At 36.2% G+C, this 14210-nt stretch overlaps 1 pseudogene; it reads left to right on the top strand.

Moving 5' to 3' along the window:
• The first annotated feature begins 11595 nt into the window (after window positions 1-11595).
• LOC125174530 (gametocyte-specific factor 1-like) lies at window positions 11596-13832 on the top strand (annotated as a pseudogene).
• Window positions 13833-14210: the final 378 nt, after the last annotated feature.

Genomic DNA, 14210 nt, shown 5'->3' with positions numbered 1-14210 from the left:
CTTTATTTTTTTAAATGTTTATTTTTGTTGTTGTTTTGAGAGAGAGAGGGAGAGAAAGAGACTGCACAAGTGGGGGAAGGGCAGAAAGAAAGGAAGAGAGAAAAATCCCAGGTAGGCTCTATGCTGTGGAGCCTGAGGCAGGGCTTGATCTCAGGAACTTGTGAGATCACGACCTGAGCAGAAATCAAGAGTTGGATCCTTAACTGACTGAGCCACCCAGATGCTTCCCCCCAATGTATAGCTTTTAATGGCAAGTTCCTAAGAATGTGCCTCTTATAATTATGCTTCCAATCAACCAGTGGTGAGTGATCTTAAATAAAGAGCAATAGTAGCAAATAAAATGCATTGTTCACTAACTACTGAACTAGTCCTATGACTTAATCTCCTTAAAATCTTCACTCCAGCACAGTGAAATACATTCTATTGTATTGAGTTGAATAGTCTCCCCAATATTCATGTACCTCTGGTACCTGTGAATTTGAAATAGGATATTTGCAGATGTAATCAAGTTTAGGTGAGGTTATACTGGATTAGGTCCTAAACTCAATATGACAGGTGTGCTTATAAAAAAAGGAGAGAAAGTTAGAGACTGACACACACATGGAGAATGCCATGAGACCATGGGAGGCAGAGATTGTAGTGATGCATCTACAATATAAAGAACACCAGGGATTGTTGGCAAAATCATCAGAAACCAGAAGAAAGTCATGGTTTCCCTAGAACCTCCAGAAGGAACCGATGCTGCTGATTCTTTGATTTCTTACTTATAGCCACCAGATGTGAGAAAATACATTTCTGTTGTGCTAAGCCACCCAATTTGTGGTAATTTGTTATGGTAACCCTAGGAATCTAATACATTATTATTATTATTATTATTATTATTATTATTATTATATAGATGAGGAAGTGAGACTTAAAGAAGTTCAATATTGTTCAAATAAATGGAAAAACAGAATTAAATAAAAAAATCTGACACCAGAGCATAGGCTCCTGATCACTATGTATACTGTCTCTAAGGTAATCTTTAATTGTGTGCTCATTATACAACAGGCATCTACTCTATAAGTGTTTTGTGTAGTATAATCATTGTTTAGGTTAGCTGTTTTATAACATTTCTTGCGAATTATCCATATTACCCCATTAGTGCATGAAACTAGGTTCATTGTCATGTTCTCTCTCCTCATTCTGGACACTTGTGGGGATGCCCTTCCTTCCAGCACTTTGTTTGGCTCTCTTCCATTTGGAGACAGCATGGGTATGAACTCAATTAGAAAGATTTTCCTGACTAATTCCTAACCAAAGTCTAGTTTAGCATTCCTTCTATGTATCAGTACAATACCTATATCTCAATAACATAAAAAAATCTACTGTAATTTGCTTTTCTCAATTTCCCAAGACTTTAAGAATGGGGGACTGTGCTTCCTCATTTCTACTCTCAGTAACCCACACAGTCTTTAGCATTGAGAAGCACTCCTAAGTGTCATGTATTACTTAAAGAAAAAAATTACTAAGTGGAATATTAAAGTTCAATAAAACAGAAGTCTTGAATTACACAGAAAATATAGATGGTTACAGATTAATTTAAAATTTGAAAATATACAGAAAAATACAAATTCAAATACAAGAAGAAACTGGATTCTGGAGAGTGGACAGCATTTTTGAGTCATTTCATACTGTCATTAATAGACCTGAGATTTATTTTAATGAATGAATAATGTAACACTCCACTTAAGTGATTTTCTTATTTAGAGTGTTTGTTCCTTTCTCATGGGGTAAGTATTTTTTTGTCATCCAGAGTATTCTTATGTTTGAGTTTTTTATGGGTTGAATTGTGTCCCTCAAAAAGTTATGTTCATGTCATAACCACTGATACCTGTGAATATGAACTTATTTGGCAGTAGGGTCAATGAAGAGGTAATTAGTTAAAATTAGGTAATACAGGAGCATCTGGATAGCTCAGTAAGTTCAGCATCCAACTTCGGCTCAGGTCATGATCTTGTGGTTCATGAGCTCGAGTCTCGCATTGGGCTGTGGGCTGACAGGTCAGAGCCTGGAGCCTGCTTCAGATTCTGTCTCTCTCTCTCTCTCTCTCTCTCTCTCTCTCTCTCTGCCCATCCCCTGCTCGTGCTCTGTCTCTCTCTGTCTCTCTCTGTCTCTCTCTGTCTCTCTCTCTCTCTCTCTCTCTCTCTCAGAGATAAATAAACACTAAAAAAAAAAGATTAGGTAATACAGAAGTAGGGTGGGTCCTTAACTCAGTATGACTAGTGTCCTTATAAGAAGAAAAGACACATAGACACAGACACCCAAAGGAATGACAGCCATGTAAAGACTCATTCACAACGGGAACACCATGGGACAATGGAGACAGAGACTGAAGGGATTTCCTCCAAACTGAGGGTACCAAGGCTTGCTAGAAACTACCAGAAGCCAACTGAAAGGCATGGAAAAAGAGTTCAACGGAAGCATGGCTTGCTGACACCTTCATTTTGGACTTCTGGCCTCCAGAACTTTGAGAAAATAAATTTCCATTGTTCAAAGCCACCCAGATTTGTAGTACTTTCTTACGGAAGCCCTAGCAAATTAATACAAGTGTCTTTATCTTGAAATGTAATCACAATGAATTATATTATGGGTTCCCCACTTTCCAAAGCACCTGCTTTGGGTTCACGGACTTTTAAAATTTTAACTTCTTAAATGTTTACAATCATTACAATTTTTTGGAATCTAAGACAAATCGCAATAACAAAAACTTGATATCTTAACACATTATATATGTTCTAATAATAACGTCGTTGTTGTTAAAACTTGAAGATAGGTATAAAACTTATTGAAATGGAACGTAGATCTCTCAAGAAAAAGACACTGATGGCAAACAGACTTGCACTTTCATCTGGCCAGCCCCCAGCCCTTCCACCACAGCATTCCCCACACATGAAACAGATTACATTTCAAATTTATAGCCTTCAGAAGAAATCTGAAATGCTCAATTGTGGGAACGAAAGGCCCGTTATAGTTCTGATGTATCTAGTCCATACTTCATAACACCCATGTGAAACATAATGTATGGAATGCTGATGAGGTTTTAGGGTTAAAATCTCAAGACAGCCAAAAACGTGATTAATATTAGCCTTTTGGAGCAAAGGTCTAAAATAGAAAACATTTTATTTTATTAATAAAACTAGTGGGACGTAAAACTGAGCAGATATGCAGGTATAACCCATAACCTTCAGTAGTCCTCTCAGAGCATAAGGTACCTCTAATCTCACAAATAATATCACTGGAATTAAATGTAACAAAAGCAGAGATCAAGAATGTGCACGGCCACCAGGGACATTAGCCAAAGTGCAAAGTATGCTATTTGTCTTGGGAAACTTCTCACCTCTTGGTAAACTCTCTTAATCAGACCTCAGGCATCCAGTGCCCTCATGCTGCCCTTTGGCTGTCCTAGGCTCCCCTGGCCCATTGAATGCCAATGTCCCCTCCTCCTTGGAGCAGCAGCCCTGTGTTTTAAAATCAAACTTCCTGTCAGAAAACTCCAGTTTCCTCAGGCTGCTGCTTTTGGCAGGCTCTAAGAACAATCCTAATTTGATAATCTGATTAAATTAATTCAAAGTAAGTTGTGAATGGCCAATAGCCTGAATTTTTGAGAAGCTGAGTTCTTGACAATCTCATTTGTCGAATATGCAAAGGACTTGAACTGGAAACTTTCTTAGTGTCTTTCCTTTGTACTCAAATTTCCTCCATTGCTTGCCTGCTTGCCTTCCTTGCTTCCTTCCTTTTTTTCTTTTCTTATCCATCCATCCATTCCTTTCCTTCTTTTCCTGCCTTCATTTCCATTCTCTCTCTTTCTTTTCTCTCTCCTTTTCTCTCCCCCACATCTCATTTCTCTCTCTCTCTCATTACTGAGTCAGTAATGTGACACTTGCTTTTTGCATGTTAACTTATCCATAAATTAAATTCCAGACAGGAATAAAACCAAGGCAAATGCTTGCTGTCTTTCCCAAGGTAAATGCAACTTCCTCATTCACCAATATTGGCAGTATCTATACTCAGTATTTTCCTCTGCTGGTGACTTTTTAAATCTGTAATGAGACGAAGAAATTATTTAACTACTACTCAGGGTTATATTTTCTACTACTATAATAATCCGTCACCTATTTAAAATGTAAATAGTGCACTTGGAAGTACAATGAGCCATTTCTATTACTATTACTATTACTATTACTATTACTATTATTATTATTATTATTCAAATACTTAACCCATCACAGCTACTATTGATCAGAATGTCTTTCCCAGGATAGTAGGTATCTTTTATCAGTAATTATTGATATTTGCATCAGGCCATCAATGCAAAACACATGTATGTCATATATTTATTATGATTAATTTTCCTTTAAAATAATCATTAAGAAGGAATACCATGGTTTATATTTTTCTATAAACAATCAAAATAGTTTATATTTATTTCATGGTTTTCTGTGCCAGATGCTATTCCAAATACTTTGCATACAACGATTCATTTAATCCTCAAAAAATATTACGGGTTGGAGATTTTTTTTTAAGTTTATTTATTTTTCAAGAGGGGGGAGGAGGGGAAGAGAGAGAGGGAGAGAGCATCACAAGAGTGAGATCATGACCTGAGCTGAAACCAAGGATTGGATGCTTAGACAACTGGGACACCCATGTGCCACTGGCTTGGGCATTTTTATATACTTACTTTCAACAGATGTAGAAGATGAAGGCTTGATGTATTTAAGGCGTGGACTTTCCCAGGATCATACAATAAATAGGTAAGTCATATTTAAAAATCACTGCATGAATACATAAAAGAGTAAGCACTATCTACTCCTCCAGGAATATGCATGTTCCTTTTTTTAAAAAAAGTAAGTTATATAGGAATATTGATTCTGTTTTAAGAATGGATGGAAGGTAGAAGGTAAGGGACTGATAAGGGGGAGTTAGGCTGATATTAAGGACTGTCTCATGTGGCAAACCAAACAATTTCTGAGACTATCTTATATTAACCTGGAGGACGGCTAGTGAATGAGATCCTACAACTGGGAAGAGCAGTAAGAAGTATTGTTACTCCCAGATCACTTCCTTTAAGGGGTGGTCCAGATTAGTGGTAGGGCCATTCAAGCCAGGCTTTGGCAAGTTTATGAATGACATCTCTGGTGGCGAAATGGCGAACAGAATAGATAAAGACACATGAGAAGTAATGTCTCCAGGTGTCTAACCAGTTGGTGAAAGAGAAAATCAGTCACCCTAATTGCTATAAAATAGGAAGAGAAAAATACAACTTAGATTCTTATCAGAATACAGCTGTATGTAATCTAATAATATAGCCCCAACCCAATATTATTTCATTTGTTTCTATTGAATAAATTGGGACTTTCCAAGACGCATTGCTAAGCAGAATACTATTAGCAGGCCAGACAAGAGACATTTAAACAATTGTTCAATAAATATCATCGCTGACTGTTTAAAATTATACAAGTAATACCTTCTTGAGGTTAAAAAAATCTAGTAACACAGAAGCATATAAAGCGGAAAATGAAGAGGACTTTCTGTCTCTTCTCTATCATTCTATTCCCCTGATATAACTAGTAACCCATGTGTTTTCAAGACATTTTACTGCATGAACAAATATATACTCTTTCGTCTTTATGTAAAATAAATGGACTAAAATTATAATTCTATATACATGTACATAAGGCTATAATGTAAGATTGATATTTTTTCTATCAGAAAAGAAATCTTATCATACACGTGCTATTACTTGATTTATCTCATTTCCCCCCAAAAATTACATCATGGAAAACTTTTTAAGCCAGAACATACAGTCCTACCACAGTCTTTTTAAAAAAAATTACAGAATATTCCATAATATGGAATCTTATAAATCATTAAACTATTCCATAACATTTTATCATTTTCTCAAGCTAGATTTTCACACAATTATATATATATTGCCATGTGTATTTAGAGACCTAAGTTCCAAGTCATTACCAATGCAAGTTTTTAATCACAGAAATACTGTCTGTTTTTCTCTATTATCTGGAATAAATAAGATACTAGGGATTTTTTGGAAAAGTCACTTTATCCCATTCCTTCTCATACATTTCACACTAAATATATTGGGGGGCAAGAAAGTGGATGTGAAGCCAATTGGCTGAGTTTAATATACCCTGTAGACCATAGTTAAGTATGTAAAAATTTAATAAACTCAAATTTCCAGTTACTCTGGCCAAAAGTTTATGTTCAAGAAATATTAACTGACCATCTTAAAAGTAAATCCTAAATGTTGGGATAGGTAGTTAGGCAAAGCATCCCTCTAATGATTCTAAGGAAAACTCACTGAAGGAGTCAGTGCAGATGGGGTCATCCATGCAGCAGCAGCTATATTTTCTTTTCCTTTTTGCTTATCCCCCCTTGGCACTAAAGACACCCTTGTGTACAGAGAAATTTTGCAGCTGGGCAGAAGAGACAAGCATCTGGCTAAGAAACAACACTATAACTCAGCGCAACTGTTGGCTTTCTACATTGATCTTATTAAATTTCAACTTGTTCTTCTGGAAAAGAGATTCACTAAGAGAAGAAAAAATATTACACAATTATTTCTGGTGTAATGGCTTAAGCTAATAGGCTTCACATAGCATCTAGGTGGGAAACACATTCACCATCAAATGGGGACATGGCCGGCATGGGAAGTCTTCTTGGGGTCATCAAAAACCAAGATAACCTCCCCTCTCTTCCCACCAAAAAATTACCAAGATATCTGGACTACTCCTTTATATCTGGCATATTTAGCAAGAAGGATAAAATTAATAGTCAGTTAGTATAGACACAGGTTGAGAATCTTTGTTAACAGAGTTCAGTGAAAGCAAAATAGTTTACTGGAATACCAAAGAACCAGTATTTTCATTAGTGTAAATGGAAACGTCTACACTTCTACTAATGTCCATATTATTAGGGATAAGGATACTGTCCAGAAAGCAGAACAAATAATTTCCCAAGCCTCAAGCTAAGGTAAAGAAAAATTATGGCTAGGTCAAAGTTGGTTTTTCTATTTATAAATGCAAACAAAAACAAACAAATAAAGCAAATAAACAAAAACAAAACCCTGGAGGGAATAGTGATCAATATTCATATAACAGATATCAATATCAGCAGAATATTTAAATAGTATAAATATTATAATATAATTATAAATAATATAAAAAACTATGGCTATCATAGACATGCACCACTTTCTCAGGCACTGGACGGGGTAGGATGGGGTTGGGCAGAATACAAAGCCAGTAGCATGCCTACACTCATATTCCAGAAATGACTCTGGAACTCTCTTATCTTTCCTATGCTCTTTCAACCCTCTATCAACTCATTCTCTGAGAAGCCCTTGAGAGGGTCTTCTGAATAGGATGAGAAGAGAAAAGAAGTTGTCTGCAAGATGCTTCTAGTTCCACTATAGACAACATAGCAAGAAAAGAACAATCCAAGGCACTAGCAATTCTTATAAACTAAATAAAGCTAGCTTGCTTTTGTAAATCAATCAAAAGCCCTTTAATCATCAAGATATATTTATATAACTGTTGCATGCATCAAAACCACAATGAGGTACCACCTCACACCTGCCAGAATGGCTAAAATGAACAACTCAGAAAACAACAGATATTGGAGAGGATGTGGACAAAGGGGAACACTTTTGCACCGCTGGTTGGAATGCAAAACGGTGCAGCCACTATGGAGAACAGTATGGAGGTTCCTCAAAAAATTAAAAATAGAGCTACCCTATGACCCAGCAATTGCAAAATGCTGATTCGAAGGGGCACATGCACCCCAATGTTTATAGCAGCACTATCAGGAATAGCCAAATTATGGAAAGAGCCCAAATGCCCATCAACTGCTGAATGGATAAAGAAGAAGTGGTATATACATACATATATATACACACATATATATACACACACACAAAATGGAATAACAGTACTTGGTGATCAAAAAGAATGAAATCTTGCCATTTGCAATAATGCGGATGGAACTAGAGTACATTATGCTAAAGAAATAAGTCAGAGAAAGGCAAATATATGATTTCACTCATATGCGGAATTTAAGAAACAAAACAGATGAACATAGGGGAAGGCAAGAAAAAATAAGATAAGAACAGAGAGGAAGCAAACCATATAGAGAACAAACTGAGGGTTGTTGGAGAGGAGGTGGGTGGGGGAATGGGCTAAATAGGAGATGGGCATTTAAGGAGGGCACTTGTTGGGGTGAGCACTGGGTGTTATCTGTAAGTGATGAATCACTGGGTTCTACTCCTGAAACCAATATTACACTGTATGTTAACTAACTTGAATTTAAATTTAAAAAATTAGCAATAAAAAAATATATGTTGAATAGTTTGAATACCATAAAAAAATAACCAAATTTTAAGAAATTATAAAGTCTTTGCCTGCTACTTTATAAATCAGTATTATGATCCTAAATATCACTTAAAAAATTCCATGGTTGTAGGAGCACGAACATGTGTGTCCTAGTCATGTAAGCAGTCTTGAATTCTCCCTGATTAAAAATCAAAGTTAAAATCACCTGCCATAGGGTATAGCCAAGTGTCTTTTATACCAAGTTTATCAAAAGAAGTTTATAGTAGTAAACAAAGTTCAATTCAAATATGGTTATGCATCACAACTGCTTGCAATAGTGACAACCACAATTATACATTTGTTTACATTTTACTTATTTATTTTTATTTTTCAATGTTTTTGATTAATTTTTGAGAGAGAGAGAGAGAGAGAGAGAGAGAGAGAGAGAGAGCATGTGCATGAGTGGGGGAGGGGCATAGAGAGAGGGAGACACAGAATCCAAAGACAGGCTCCAGGCTCTGAGCTGTCAGCACAGAGCCCGACATGGGGCTCGAACTCACGGACTGTGAGATCATGACCTGAGCTGAAGTCAGACGCTTAACTGACTGAGCCACCCAGGTGCCCCGCATTTGTTTACATTTTAAATTGTATTAGAATTTAATTGGAGAATTGACATATAATATTATACTAGTTTTAGGTGTACAACTTAGTGATTTGACAATTATATACATTATGAAACATGACGATAAATGTAGTTACCATCTGTCACCATATACCGTTATTATATTACCTCTGACTATATTCCTTATGCTATACTTTTCAGCCACGATGCTTACTTATTTTAACTTTGTGCCTCTTAATTCCCCTCATCTGTTCTGTCTTTTTCACCCCCTGCCACTATCCTCTCTGGCAACCACTGGTTTGTTCTCTATGAGTTTGTTTCTCTTTCTGTTGTTATTCGTTTCATTTTTTAGACTACACATATAAGTGAAATCACATGGTATTAGTCTTCCTCTGTCTGACTTATTTCACTTAACATAATAGCTTCTAAGTCTATCCATGTTGTTGTGAATGACAAGATTTCATTCATTTTTATGGCTGAGTAATATTCCATTGTGTATATATACCATATCTTCTTTATCCATTTACCAATGGACATTTAGGTGTCTTTCATATCTTTACCACTATTAAATAATACAGAAATAAATATAGGGATGCATATATCTTTTTGAATTAGTGTTTTCATTCTTCAGGTAAGTACCCAGAAGTAGAATTAACTGGATCTGTATGTTACTTCTATTTTTAGTTTTTTAAGGAACCTCCATACTGCTTGCAAATTACATGTCTGATAAGGGGTTAATGTGCAAGTTACATAAAGAACTCATACAAATCTGCACCAAGCAAACATGTCTGATTATAAATGCACAGAGGATCTGAAAAGACATTTTTCCAAAGAAATACAGATGGTCAATCGACACACAAAGAGATGCTCAACATCACTAATCATCAGTAAAATGAAAATCAAACCACAACAAAATATCACCTCACACCAGTCAGAATAGCTAGTATCAAAAAGACAAGAAATAACCAGTGTTGGCAAGGATGGGGAAAAGGGAACCCTCATGAACTACTGGTGGGAATATAAGTTGGTGCAGCCACTCTGGAAAACAGTAGAGAGATTCCACAAAAACTAAAAAAATAAAATAAAATTTAAAAAAGTATGCATTTTATATGTGCGCAACTTACAAATGATAACTACACAATAGAATTAGAAAATTGGCTGCACTCGTCTATTTGCAAGTCACTTACCATTTTGTATATCTCATTCTCTTCTCTATTTAAATCTTGACATCGAGAATTTTCTTTATCTCAGAAGCAGCAACAAGCTCCTGAAAATTATTTTTTATATTATAAAAGATTGCATTTATACATATACATATATATATATATATTTCCCCCAGAAAATGGTCAATTTTTTGAAACTACCTTTCATATTTATTAAGAGATATAGGCTCAAAAACAATCAGCAAATTAGTAGATTATGTCTATGAACACTTGATTTTTATTGAATATTGTCAAGACATCAAATGTGCGGGTTCACCTTTGAAAAGTGCTAAATTTGCATTTATTCTTTTGTCCCTAGGCTAACAGCTGAGTGTTGTTTTTTAAAGCACCCATTTGAGGTGCTAAGAGGTCCTAATTAGATGAATTAAACAAACACAACATTAAGTTTCAGAAATGAAGTGTCAGAACAGATACCTTTTGATCTGCAGATAACTAAGGGAGCAACAGGAAATTGCAAATAATGTGATTGCATTTCCTGCCTCAGCATATTGGGTTTGATAAAAAGTTTTACTTTAGTAACTGCCCAAGATATTGCTCTGAGTAATTGAGAGGGAATAGATTCTATTTTAGGGACTGCCAGCTGCTTTCATTCTCATTTTTCCTGCCCATGTCAGGAAGGAAGGAAGGAAGGAAGGAATGATGGAAGGAAGGAAGGAAGAAGGAAATAGAAAGGCTTCTGTGTTACAGCGTAGCATTGTTATCCTTAAGAGGAGTATGTTGTTTGTAGGGCCACTAAACAAAGTAAAATAGAACAAATAAACATAACAACAACAGCAAACCAGGGGTGATGCATTTTAAGTCAGTTCAATCAACCAATATGTAAGTAGGCACTGGGTTCGTTTTCGAGGGCCACCAAGATCACTTGAGGGATTTACAATCCAATGAGGAAAGGAATACAGATATTTCTACAACTAATGATAACATATGAGACAATGAAATTAATTATAAACATGAGCATCTTCTAATTATCTTTGAGGTGGTCAGGGTAAGCATCACTGAGATAAATTTCAAGTGTACCAAAATGAAAACTCAGCACATAACACATGGGAAAAGAGAAGAAGAACAATCCAGATTAAGAGAATAATGTGGGTTAGGACAAAGTGTGATGGGAGAATCTAATTCGAGATTTCACCCCAGCCCAAGTCCAGGAGTTAGGGTAGGAGAAAGAAGAAGTTCAAGTTCAAGGGTGAATTAATGATTTTAGCTTGATGGCTAACTGAGTTTGAAGTCTATGGGAAATTCAGATCTAAAGCTCAGGGTGGGTATCCAAATTAGAGGTAAAGATGGAATCATCCAGACAAAGATGGTAACTGAAGCTCTGGGAGCCTTTGGGCTAGCCCAGAGTTTATGCATCAGTATTGTTAGAGAGTAAACCCACGGAATGCCTATAGTTAAACACAAGTTAGAGAAGATGAGAATAATAAAAAAACCTCCTTGGAAGCAGCAAGACAACCAAGAAAGATTGTACCTCAGATACTGTAAGAGGGTAAGCATTTCACGAAAGAAGAGAGTGGCCAACATTGTCGAACAATGCACACTAGCAGCAGACTCAGCTATGAGAAAGTCATTTGCACTCGTGGAAGGGGCAGGTTCAGTGACTCGGTGGGGTGAGAAACTGCAGACTGACTTGGGTAAACTGGTCAATCAAGTCATGAGTGAAGAAGTTAGCAAAAAAGCAGGATGGGAAGTTTTTCCAGTGGAAAAGCATATTAGAAAATGGAGAACAGGAAGGCAAATACATCCGAAACAAAACAAAACAAAAAACCTCTAACAATATCATTATAAAGTACTATATTTTAACTGTGGTTTCTGTGTGCTATTCATTGAAGAGGTGCCTCAGTAAAAGCCTGAAATTTTCCAGGCAGAGCAATGAGTAGATCACTTCAAACAATTAAATTTTGGCATCTTGAGTTGTGTGATACCGCCTAACTACTAATTTTTAAGGAAAAATATGTGATGTGTGTAATTAAAAAAAGTTTCATATTTAAAAATATTTTTTGATAAAAGATGCATATTCATATCCATAGAGACTTACGAAGCTCTGGAACACAATCTCAGTGTAAGTCTTTCAAAGCACTAATACAGGACAAAACATCTGCAAAGAAGAAAAATAAGACTTTCTGCCTTTTTTTAAAAGTCAAATTTAAAAGTTGAATCTTAAAAGTCAATTGAGCCTGGGTGGCTTAGTCAGTCGAGCGTCGGATTTCAGCTCAGGTCATGATCTCGCGGTTCATGGGTTCAAGCCCGCATTGGGCTCTGTGCTGACAGTGCAGAGTCCACTTCAGATCCTTGGTCTCCCCCTCTCTTTGCCCCTCCCTCTCTCTCTCTCTCTCTCTTAAAAATAAACTTAAAAAAAGTAAAAAAGATCCACTCTTATACCACATGGAAACTAAGGCTATCGTTCACCAAATATTTGAAGAAATAAATGTTTCCCATCCAAATAATTCTCACAAATATTCCTAGATCATGAATATATTTCTCAAAGGATATAATTACTGCTTTCACATCAGATGACCTGAAATTGACATCCTACAAAATAATTGGCTCATGGTCTTTATAAGTGTCAAGGTCATGACAGACAAAGGAAAAATGAGGAGATGTCAGATGAGAGGAGACTAAGGTGACTTGAGAATTGGATCCTGGACCAAGAAAAGGGACCTTAATGAGAAAACCAGGGAGACTTGACCAGGTCTATAGGGTAGTTAATAGAATTGACTCAGTGTTAACTTCCTGGTTTCAATAATTTTATCCTGGTTATGAAAATGGTAATATTTAGGGAAGCTGATGAAAACTATAAGAGAATTTCTACAGTATTTTTCAAACTCTTTTGCAAGTCTGAAATTATTTAAAGTCAAAAGTTAAAAAAGAAAGATTTCTAACTATGAAAAGAGTGAAGAACCATGTCTGGAGAGAATACAAAACACAAATTTGACTATGTAGTTATATGTATCTTATTGCTTTAAATTTAAAAAAAAAATTTCAACCAGCTGAAAAGTTTCTAGAACCAAGTGACAATAAGAAAAACATACTAAAGCTGGGTCGTGGATGTGGGGAGAAAGCAACTGTGGGGAGAGCGTGTCTCGACCAAGCACTTGGATTCAGCTCCTGTATTTCCAATGTGGAAGAAACTTACATGGATTCCCTGGACCCTGAAAAGCTATAATAATGTCCCTATGATAAAAACCACTAGATCAGGGCCCACAGATTTCCCTATCATCTTACCAGGAACAGAAAGAATCATCCTGATGTCGCAAACAAATTGGCTACTTGTCTCCCTCTACCAGGTTCCTTGACCCAAAATCATTCATCATATTTCAAGCTGTGACAATAAAAGTTGTATTGAGCAGGATGTTGTCAACAAAACCAGAAACCTTGAACAAGGGACTCTAGCTGGGAGCACGTGTCAGTACCCGTCTTGTGATGAAGACTAGGATAAAGATCTGTGCAAACAGACCAGCATCCCATTTGCCTGGGACACAGTCAACTACTGTGGCAACAACAGCTCTGAAAGCAAGCAACATAGTTATGGAACATTAGAGTAACCTGGCTTCAGGCATGCATGTTCCCAAGTCTCTGCTGTATGTTCTTCCATGGAAAGACAATGGAAATGCACAGTAACTGAATATCTATCTCCTCAAATGCCAGATCCTAGAAGACTCATGTTTCTTCCTGCTACCAGTGGGTTCGTCATTTTTTTTCCTCCTAATCTAATTATAGAAAGATAAACCGTCTATGACTTTAAAACTGAAAAGAGAGAGAGAGAAAGAGAGAGAGAGAGAGAGAGTGAAATATACTAAAAATGCTTTGGTCCTAGAGAAAGAAATTTCTTGTTTACATGTGAAGTATGTGTATATTTCAGTAAGTAAACTAATAAACAGAAACTCAGAATGTAAGTTTCAATCTGGTTTCTATGTGACTTTATAATGTGAAGATGATGATAAAGGCCAATTTTGAAGTTGCCATGCCATTCAATTTTGAGTATCTACCATATGCAAG

This window comes from Prionailurus viverrinus, chromosome C2 (genome assembly GCF_022837055.1).
Source record: "Prionailurus viverrinus isolate Anna chromosome C2, UM_Priviv_1.0, whole genome shotgun sequence".
Lineage (NCBI taxonomy): Eukaryota > Metazoa > Chordata > Mammalia > Carnivora > Felidae > Prionailurus > Prionailurus viverrinus.
Note: the sequence above shows the minus strand (reverse complement) of the source record. Positions and strands in the feature narration are given on the sequence as shown.